Consider the following 10170-nt stretch of genomic DNA (forward strand, 5'->3'; position numbering starts at 1 on the left):
CATCCTGTAGCCTCTGGCCCGGGGTGGTGGCCCCCAGGGCAGTGCCCAGGCCAAGGGCAGGACAGGGCGTGCAGAAGACCCCCAGCCGGGCCCTCTGCCTGATGACCAGGCCCCACGGATGTTCTGGGTGTAGAGGAGAAGGCAGCTCAGACCTTGCTGGTAACGCAGGACCCAAGCTTTCGGTCTTTAGAAGGAGATTGTCCTCATGTGGCCGTGCTGGTAACACTCAAGCACTGGGTAGGAAACCTGAGCCTCTACTCATAGTCTGTGAATTTCCAGATCTCTTCCAGCAGGCGTTCACCTCCTGTGTGAATGTCTCACCCTCCATGCGATCCTGTCTTCCCTGTAACAGCATAGCCCAGGGCGACCCCTCTCGGTGCAGTAGGACACAGGGATGGGTGCATGGGCTGGCTGGGACCTGCAGGGCCCCGTCCCCCCATCCCTTCACCAGAGGCTGCGTGCGGGTCCTCTGTGAGGGGGGTGATAACCCATCTTTTGGGGGGTTCAGTCACAAAATCAGTGTGTGTGGGATTTTCAAAAGCCGACACGTGTTCTGCAAAGCTGGCCTCTTGAGCTACCCGAGTGGTGTCCTCATCACGCTTCTGTGGTTAGGACCTCGAGTTGTGTCTAGCTGGTCCCAGTTGTCACCAGGACCTTAGCCTCACATTAACAGTTGAATAGACTAGTTTGCAGGGCAGGTTTAGGGTTACCAGATGGGAGCGGATACAGAGTCCTCAAGTGTTGCCTTTTTCATCCTCAAGCCAAACATTTCAACTCCAAAATGGGAAATGTCCTGAGCTCCTGCTTGATGTCACATGTGGGGAATTTCACGCCTGACCTCGTGTGCAGGTGCACGTCACACAGCCTCCGTCCCTGTACAGTCAAACCCTGGACAACACGAGCTCACTTGGCATCCCATTGGGGAGAAAGATCCTCCCAGCCTCGATACCCACAATGTCATCTTTTCCACAACACCAGTCTCCCCCGGGCAGGCACAGCTGCAAAGGGTGATGCTCCCATTCTGGAAAGATCTGAAATCCGAAACTCTGTGCTCTCAAGCATTTCAGATAAGGGGATCCTCAACCTGTTACTAACGTCTCGCATGAGTTTTACAGTGGACCCCTGATTTACGAACTCAGTTTGTTCCCAAGGTCTGGTTGTAACTCAAGTTCATCAATTGAAGCTCAGGCTCCTCTGCACAGCCTTTGAGGTCTCCCTCCTGCACACAGCAGATCTCAGTGTCCTCAGGGAGATGCTGACCCAGGACTTCTCAGTGAGCCCCACACAGGAGAGGATGCTGTCCTGCTCCTTCCAGAGCTCTAAGGGTTAGATCTGTGTCTGAGATCATCTGGAAGCACAAGCGGCTGGCATTCGGGTTGTAACTCAAGACTTTGATCATGAGTTAAACCTAAAATTCCAGTCATAACCCAAGTGGCTCGTATGTCAGGCCAGTTGTAACTCGAGGGTCCACTGTACCCTTGTTACAATTGATTAGCCAATATTGATGGGCCATTGGTCACTGGAATCTCTCATTTACCTAAGGGTTCCCTCTTTGTGTTGTCCATTCTATGTATAACAACTTATCTTTCATTATAGTATCCTATAGGATAGTGTCACTGGCCTAAAAATCAGTTGTTGTAACATTTTTGTTTGTTTGGTTTTTTCAGGCAGAGTCTCCCTTTGTAGCCCAGACTGGCCTCGAACTCTTGGTAATCCTCCTGCCTCAGCCTCCTGAGTGCTGGGATTACAGGTGTGTGCCACCACGCCTAGCTCTGATGTAGCGTTTTTGTGCAATCCCTCTCCTATTTGGATACTTCACTGTGGTCCTGGCAAAAGTTTTGAAGCCCTCTGTACTTTTCATTGCGTGTTTACCATGCTGATCATTCCGAGGATTGTTTAGGTAGCACCATGTAGAATGCAGAAATTCACATTTCCCAAAGACCTCTTAATATTAGATTTTACTATTTTAATTTTTGTTGCTAATTTGAGAGTTTTATAAGTTTATTTTAGAATAAGTTTTTATTACCAAAGCCGTGAATGCTTATTTAAAAACCCCAACGGCACATAGATTTCATTTATCCATTAAGTGCATGTTTACTGAGTGCCCACTGCTCACCAGCCCACTCTAGGCTGGGGGAGGAGGTTATTTCTCCAGGGAGCTCATGGGTGATGCAAAGATGGATTCTAAAACAGTAAGCGATAATAATGGCCACTGGTAAACAGCCGGCAGGCACAGGAAGAGGAGGGGGAACTGGAACGCTAAGTGGTAACTTCTGTCTCCCCCTTGCAGAGGAGAAAACTGAGCTACATCTGTCCAGAGGACCCCCAGGGTGGCCTCCAGGCTCGGCGGGGCGGGGCTGGTCTCTCTCTATGCCCTTCTCTCCTGTCCTCATGAGATCTGCCCGGAAGTTTTCCCCCTCCTTTGGTGGCACTGGGGTTGGAACCCAGGCTCCCTGCATGTTAGGCAAGGGCACTACCACTAACCACATTGCCAGTCCCTGCCATGGTTTGTGTAAGCCACCCGTCCCATGGATGACACAGAAAGGCTGCTTTCATTTTAATATTGCAACCACTGGACAGCACCATCCCACACACCGGAGTGTCTGGGCCTCTCTCAATTTCCTTAGAAGTTTCTGGGCGGGGTCAGGCGCACGCCTGTAATCCCAGTGCTCCTGGGAGCTTGAGGCACAAAGATGGAAACTTTGGAAAATTTGAGCCTAGCCCAGGTAACTTAGCAATTTAAGGAGACTCTGTCTCAAAATAAGTAATAAAAAGGGCTGGCGGGTAGCTCAGTGCAAAGGCCCTGGGTTCAGTCCCCAGTCCCATTAAAAATAATTTTTAAAAAACCCAGTTTAGTGAGCCTTCCGCTGAGCGCCCCTGCAGTGCCTAGGTTGTGCCCTTGGTGGTCTGTCCTCCAGGTGGGCCTGGGGCGGGAGAGTGGAGGGACAGGGCCTGGACCACAGCAGGATGGCGACCTGGAGTCCCTGGCTGCCTGTCCCTCGGGAGGGTGTGTCCTGCTCGGCTCACCCCCTCTGGACAAAGGTTAGGGTCCCCAGGTGGGCCTGACACCGGCAGGGCTGAGATGGCAAGGACTCAAGAAGAATCCGTATGCAGAGCTCTGGGGAGGAGCTGGGTCCTGCTGGGTCCTGCTGTTGGCCATGTGCCGAGGGCCAAGGGCATGGGGGCCCTGGGGCACGCTGGGAGTTCACATCCGCCCATCTCACAGGCTTTAGGGTCGGTCAGCCAGGAGGGGCCGCTTCCTCCCCACACCACCTGCACTTTGGAGGATGGAGTAGGCCCAGCATGGCAGGGACACCTGCCCTCACCACTGTCTGCCCGGATGGAGGCCTTCAGCTCTTTGAAGTGGGCAACAGCCTTTCAAAAAATTTTGAGACAGAGTTTTGCATGTTTCTAAGATATGCAACTTAAGCTTGAACTTGTCACCCTCCTGCCTCAGCTTCCCACGGCTTGGCTTCATTCTTACCCGCCCCCTTTTTTTCCATTGCTGGGGATTGAACTCGGGACCTTGTGCTCATGAGGCAGGTGCGGCACCATTGAGCTAAAGTCCCGGTCCTATTCTCTCTCTCTTTCATGTCTTTATTTTAAGGAACTGAATCAAGCAATGACAGGGCTGGAAAGTCTGAAATCTGCACGGAGGTGAGTGGCTGGAGGTTTCAGGGAGGGTTGTCTTAGTTACTTGTTGCTGAGACACAATACCCAGCCCCCAAAGTTAAAGGGGAGAAGATTGATTTGACTCATAGTCTGGTGAGGTTTCAGTTCACAATTGGCTGGCTGACCAAGCAGAGTGGCACAGGAGAAACAGTCCATGGCAGGCAAAAGACAGTGAAAGCAAGCAAGCAAGGGATCTTAACAGCGTCTCCCTGCCCCTTTATCTTCTCCAGGCTACTTAGCGTGGGCAGTGCTCACACCCTCATCCCAGTACCCTTGAGCCTAGATCTGAAAAGCCCACCGGTGACTGCATGAGGCTTTGGGGGACAGCTAGACACAAGACATAACAGGTGCTGACACTGCGGCCTGTCCGAAGGCTGAGGCAGGCAGGTCTCATGTCTCTCGAGGGGCCTCAGCCTTTCTCTTACACTTGAAAAATATTTTCACCACCACGTCTGCACCAGTGTTTGACCACACAGCTGGTCACCAATGGCCCAGCCAAGTCAGCGCATAAACTTCCCCATCAAATCAATCGCCATTAAATCAAGTTTGCCAAGTGCAGGACCGCTGAGGAGTGAGCAGGGCCAGGAGCAGCTTGGGGGAGAGGGAGGAGGGAGCAGAGCAGGAGGAGGGTGTGTCAGTCATGTTTGCTGGATCTTGTGCCGGGGATCGAACTCAGGACCTTGCGCTTGCGAGGCAGGCGGTGGCACCACTGAGCCAAACCCCCAGCCCCAGTCATGTTTACTAGAGAAACAGACATAGCACAAGGTTTACAGATAAATAAGAATTCACCAGATTGGCTCCAGTGGCCGCCCTCAGGGTTAGATGAGGAAGAGGGCAGAGTGTCTGTCTGCACCCTGGAGACCAGAGGATGCAGTCGAAGGCCTGGAGCTCACTGCAGTGTCCTGTGCGCGTCCACATCCCCCCGAGGTGTACACCGGAAGCCAAAGTCTGCGCTGGAAGCCAGGAGCTGGCGTCCCAGGTGAGGCAAAGACTGGCGCTCCTCCAAAGCTGGGAAGTAGATCCGTCCTTCCTCGTTTCCCCTTTATACCATCCCGGCCATTTTTTGGTTTTTGAGACGGGGTCTCACTATGTAGTTGCGCCTGACCTGGGACTCACTATGCAGCCCAGGCTGGTCTCGAACTCACAGTGATCCTCCTGCCTCAGCCTCCCGAGTGCTGCAATTACTTCCCGCAATTAAACAAATCAGTTAACAACCAGAGGAGGAGGAGTAGGAACAGGGTCCCATTAGGCTACTGTGGTCGTCCAGAGGTGCTTGGGCCTCCGTCCTGTGCCCCTTGCCTTGTCTTTGATGTGAGCACTGAAGGACAGGCCCTGCCCTGGGTTGGTGCATCCACACGGCCTCCTCTGAGGCTCCCGACATCTGGGGCTGCATGCACACAGCAGTTCTGGCTGAGAGCCGGTCAGGTCCTAGAGAGGATTCATTGCTGTGCGGCCAGATTTGCTTCCCCCGGCATGGGCTGCCATGAAGTTACGCTGCCTTCCTGGAGGGTGTCCCCCTTCCGCACACGCCCTCTTGTCCTTCTGCTTTCTGCCAGGCGTCGAACTTTCAGCTTCCCAAACTATCAGCCAAAATAAACACCTCTTCTTGTAAACTCCCATCCTCAGGCGTTCTGTCACAGCCACGGAAGCAGACTGCGGCGCAGGTCAGGCGCCTTCCCGCTCCAGTGCGATGTCCGGCTCCCCACCAGGCCCAGTGACTTCCTCACAGCTCTTCCGCCTTCTCCAGCCGGAGGTGCCCCTGGCGGCCTGGGGGGTTAGCAGTAAGGCACAGATGCTGGTGTGCTGGCCGCCCTGGACAGCTTGTTTGGCTGCTGTCCTGAGTGACCCAGGAGCCAGAGGGACAATCTCCCGACGTCCAAATCTGCAGAGACGAGGCCGTGGCTCTCACAGTGTGCAGAGGAGACGCTGAGTTTCTGCCTTGCTTCCCGCTGTGCTCCTAGAGGCCGCTCAGCACCTTCACAGCCACATTTCCTTTCCACCTGCAAGGGGGCTCCGGGCCGGCCGCGGGGGGCTCACCCAGGGCACAGCCGGCTCCCTGCTGGGGCCCTGAGGGTTATTTGCCTCTGCTGCCCCCGGCCCAGGTGAGCCCCGACCTCAGGCACAGGTGTAGGCGGGTGCCGGGGAGGAGCGCCCCCTTCTGGAAACTTCTCTTCGCGCACCCCCAGAGGAGAAATCCCGGCTCCTCTGAGACCCTGTTCGCCATCCCTGGGTGAGTAACTCTCCCTGCCGAGCTGGGCTCTTGACGTCCTCCCAGGAGGGGACAGCTCGGCCCGCGCTCCCTAGCCGGCGCGCCTGTCTCTACCCTGTCTGTGGTGAGGCTGCCTGCGAGGTGGTGGGAGCCCCGTTAACAGCTGCATCAAGAAAATGATATTACTGTCATCATTACTTTGTGACTCCGGGGATGGGACACAGGGCCTTGTGTGTCGAGCACACTCAGGCATCTGTTATTAATAACTTTCATCAGAGTAAATAAAGTGAAAGTCTGCTACAGAAGAGAGACTCAGCTAAGTGTCCCGTAGGCCAGCGGGGGACCCTCCGGCACGGGGGCCACATCCACCTGTTACCTCTGAAACTCTACCAGCTTCGCCGCCCCTGCCGGGGACAGATTAACTTCTTCAAGACAGTGTTTTAGTCCGCGTTGGCGGCACCCGAGGGTCGCTGGTGCATCGCACTACACAGCTTCGTTCCTTTTCTGTCCCCTCCGTCCTCTCCCTCCATCTCGTCCCCTGTGCAGCAGCCCCGTCCCTCTGACGCTCCTCCGCCCGCCCCGTGCCCCTTCCTAGAAGCCAAGAGCAGCCCACGTGCTTTCCCCATGTCCACGCCCGCCCCGGGTCCAGGATCTGGGGGTCCCGCGGGGGTTACTGCCGGAAACATCTGTCATTTCTGTAACCAGATGTTCCTCTTCTGATGTGGCACTTTCTAAAATCATGCTGAAGGGAGAGGAAAAATGAACAAATCTAACCCAACCAGACTAAACCAATGCTTGGGTGCCCCGCTTCTGCTGTGAGGACCTAGGAGCTACCTACGGTCTTCAGGGCCACCGATACCTGCATCCCCAGGCTGCCGTGCGGCTCAGACGAGCAAACGTCCACCAAATCGTCTGACCGGTAGAAGTGGCTGGGGAAGGCGCTCTGATTATCATTCCGGTCTCCTCTGATACTGCAGCTCGTGTACTTTTAGGAAGGTTTGTTTTATGTTGCGCAGAAATGGGCTTCCTTGTGACTTTTATCCCCAATGGGCCCAGTCTTCGTTTTCGGAGAGGAAGAGAGTCGGTGTTAGTCCCAGAGCGTTCCCCTCCGCCATCCGGGTACCGCACTGTTTGCACACCCGGGACCATTGTAGCTGGTTATTTCCAGAAGGGAAGAGAATATTCTACACAGCTGTGTTGCTGGCTTTTCAAGATTCTCAATGGCAGAGCCCTTTTCTGCTGCTTCTGTCTTTTCTATTGGATTTTTTTTTTTTAGACAGGGTCTCACTATGTACTTCAGGGTGGTCTTGAGCTCACAGCGTAGTCCGAGCTAGTTTTGGACTCAGCAGTGATCCTCCTGCCTCAGCCTCCTGAGCATTAGGATTATAGGCGTGCACCACCACGCCTGGCTTCTTCGGGTGGAATTTGATCAGTGGCTGGTGCAGTCATCTGTCTCTCTCAGAGGAATAACACATCATCGGCAAGGGTGATAACTGTTCCCAGATGGGTGAGCCGACCCTGGGAGAGACTGACCAGTATTTATGAATTTTGTCACCAGGTCATTGAACGGTTCACAGCTTTGAAACCAGCCACGGAAGGGCTATTTGTGCCGTGGATCTGGCCAGTGCTGCAGACCAGGCATTTGTTTTCTTTCCAGAGAGCTGGTTTACTGACACCCACTGCTTCGGGTGAGAAAAACTCACTGCCATTTATTCCTGGAGAAAAATAACAAGAAACAAGTTGCCCTAGTCTTAGGCAAAGCCTGAGATTCAACTACGCTTTGGTTCCTGGAATATCTGTTTTCTCAAGAAAGAAGAGAGGGTCCGGGATTTGGCTCAGTGGTTCCGCCACCTGCCTTGCAAGCACAAGGTCCCGAGTTTGATCCCTGGTACCAAACACAAACAAGAAAGAAGAATAAGTGATAATAATAAACAATGATAGAACTCTGGCTTAAGGGTGGGCACCTGGAAGTAATCATAAAGTTTGCAGGCCATGCTCAGGTGTGAATACGACCTGTCCTGCCCCTCTTACTCTTGGAAGTGGGGCTGGAAATTTGGTCGAGAGAACAGAAAACTTAGACGCTCTTAGAGTCCGGCCACAGGTTCCCTGCCGTCCTGTAGCTGCCCAGGTGCCTTAGGGAGACGCAGCGGCACTCGAGCAGGTCTTGTGAAAAGAGCTTGCCGCCGGGGGAGACGACGCAAACCCTCACCCCAGCGCACGGTCCACACGGCCAGCCCCAGGGCCAGCGCAGGGTCTTGGGAGGAGACCGGAGATGTGCGCTGCGGCGCCCGGCTCTTCCTGGCCAGAGAACAGTTCTCCGTGCAGAGCCCCCGAGCTAACGGCAGGCAGAACACGCAGTTCCTGTTTTCAGTCAGCCCTAACCGAGCCCCCCGAATTGCCGTGGGCCACTTGGCTGAGGCTTTTTTGGAAAATACTGGGTGCTGCACTAACCCACCAAAGCCACAGAACGTAGACCTGGCGGCAGTGTCTCCGTGTGGACGCCCGGCACCTGCAAGCCCAGCGGTGCGGGCGGAAACGACGCAGCCGCCCCTCCCGCGCCACCTCTGTCGTCTTGGGGACGCCAAGGTCTGGACGGCAGCCAGCTGCTGACTGTGCTTTCAAAAAGTTGTACTTGTTGGGGCCGGGGATTTAGCTCAGCGGTGCTGCCACCTGCCTTGCAAGTACAAGGTCCTGAGTTAGGTCCCCGGTACCACCCCCCCAAAAGAAAGTTTTTTTAAACTTGTTTGCCTTTAATTTTATTAGTTCGTGTTTGCATTCCACAATAAGCACATTCATCATGTGGAATCGGTGCACACACAACACACCCACACTCTTTCTGTCCCCTTTCCCTCCCCGCTCTGTCTCTTGGGCCCCTTTCTATTGTGAAAGACGTGCCTCCTTACTTCCTGCAATCTTTTCATTTTGCTCTTTAATTTACTCACACTTTGGATTCCTCATATGAGGAAGCCATGTGATATTTAAGCTGGTTTATTTCACTTCACATTATGGTCTCAAGGTGCAACCCTTTTCCCACAGATGACTCACGTGCATCCTTCTTCACGGCAGAGTAGTACTCCACGGGGTATAAATAAATACCACGTTTGCTTTATCCATTCATCTGCTGATGGGCACGGAGGCGGCTTCCAAGATTTAGCTTTTTATGAGTTGCACTGCTATAAACATGGTTGTGCATGGGTCACTAATATGGTGTCTTTACCTTCTCAGGAAGATACCTGAAAGGGGAGCAGCGGACTCGAATGGAATTTCTAGCTTTAGCTCTTCGAGACCTCCCCGCGCTGACGTCCACGGTGGCGGCACGAGTTCACATTCCCACCAACGGCACGGCAGGCTCCTTTCCGCGGCCTGCGCGCACCTGTTATTAGCAGATTCTGGTGATGGCCACTGTTCCGGGAGGGATGGGCTCAGCTCTGCGAGTCAGGCAGCATTGCGCTCTGGCTGAAGGGGCACCGCGAGTCCTCAGGGGGGCGCTCGAGCGAGGACAGTGGGCGCCGCCCCTCTTTCAGCCCTGGCGTCTGCGCCAGGCCCAGCGGGCCGCCCTCTCCTGGGCAGTGCCTTTCTTTCTTTGCATCTCTGTGTGCCGTAGAGGGTGTTTTCTGATCGTCTGATTCCCGATCCCCCACAGAACCGTGGGGAGGAGCTGTGGCTGGAAGCTGCGGTGAAAGAAGACCTTGGCCACCCACGGCCAAGCTAAGAATAAAACCCTAGGGCCGGGGATGTAGCTCAGGGGTACTGCGCCTGCCTTGCAAGGTCCTGAGTTCCCCGCCACGACTACCTTCGCAGCTGACCGTACACACTGCCAAGAGGGTTTGGGTCCCGGCCCTCACTCACACATGGCTGTGCGGCCGTGCCTGCCCAGTTCCTTTATTTCCTGTTCTTTCATTGTGTGTGTGTGTGTGTGTGTGTGTGTGTGCGTGTGCGTGTGTGTGTGTGTAGCTTGGAGATTTTCACCCTAACTTCACAATAGTCACAGAGATCACGCTCAAATGCGGAGTTCTAGGCCACACATCTGGAGATGGAGCGACCTACATTTGTGGGCCAAGGGATTTTCCTCTTTTTTTTTTTTTTTAAACGCAATCTCACTAGTCCAGGCTGGCCTTGAATTCACTATGGGCTGATCCTCCTGCCTCAGCCTCCTGAGGGCTGGGCTTAGAGGTGTGTGCCACTACACCCACTGTATCAGTTAATCTGCTTTTTACTTTTTGGTACTAGGGATCAAACTCAGGCCCTTGCGCTCTCGAGGCAGGCAGCAGCACCTCTGAGCCAAATCC

The 10170-nt window shown here is 54.3% G+C and overlaps 1 long non-coding RNA gene across 1 annotated transcript; it reads left to right on the plus strand.

The window, feature by feature from the left end:
* Positions 1-1709: 1709 nt before the first annotated feature.
* On the plus strand, positions 1710-8435 carry LOC117283243. The gene is made up of 3 exons (XR_004514222.1): positions 1710-1750; positions 3608-4651; positions 5299-8435. It is a non-coding gene; the product is annotated as an uncharacterized LOC117283243 (long non-coding RNA).
* Positions 8436-10170: the final 1735 nt, after the last annotated feature.

This window comes from Fukomys damarensis, unplaced genomic scaffold, assembly GCF_012274545.1.
Source record: "Fukomys damarensis isolate Sample0158 unplaced genomic scaffold, DMR_v1.0_HiC HiC_scaffold_24, whole genome shotgun sequence".
Lineage (NCBI taxonomy): Eukaryota > Metazoa > Chordata > Mammalia > Rodentia > Bathyergidae > Fukomys > Fukomys damarensis.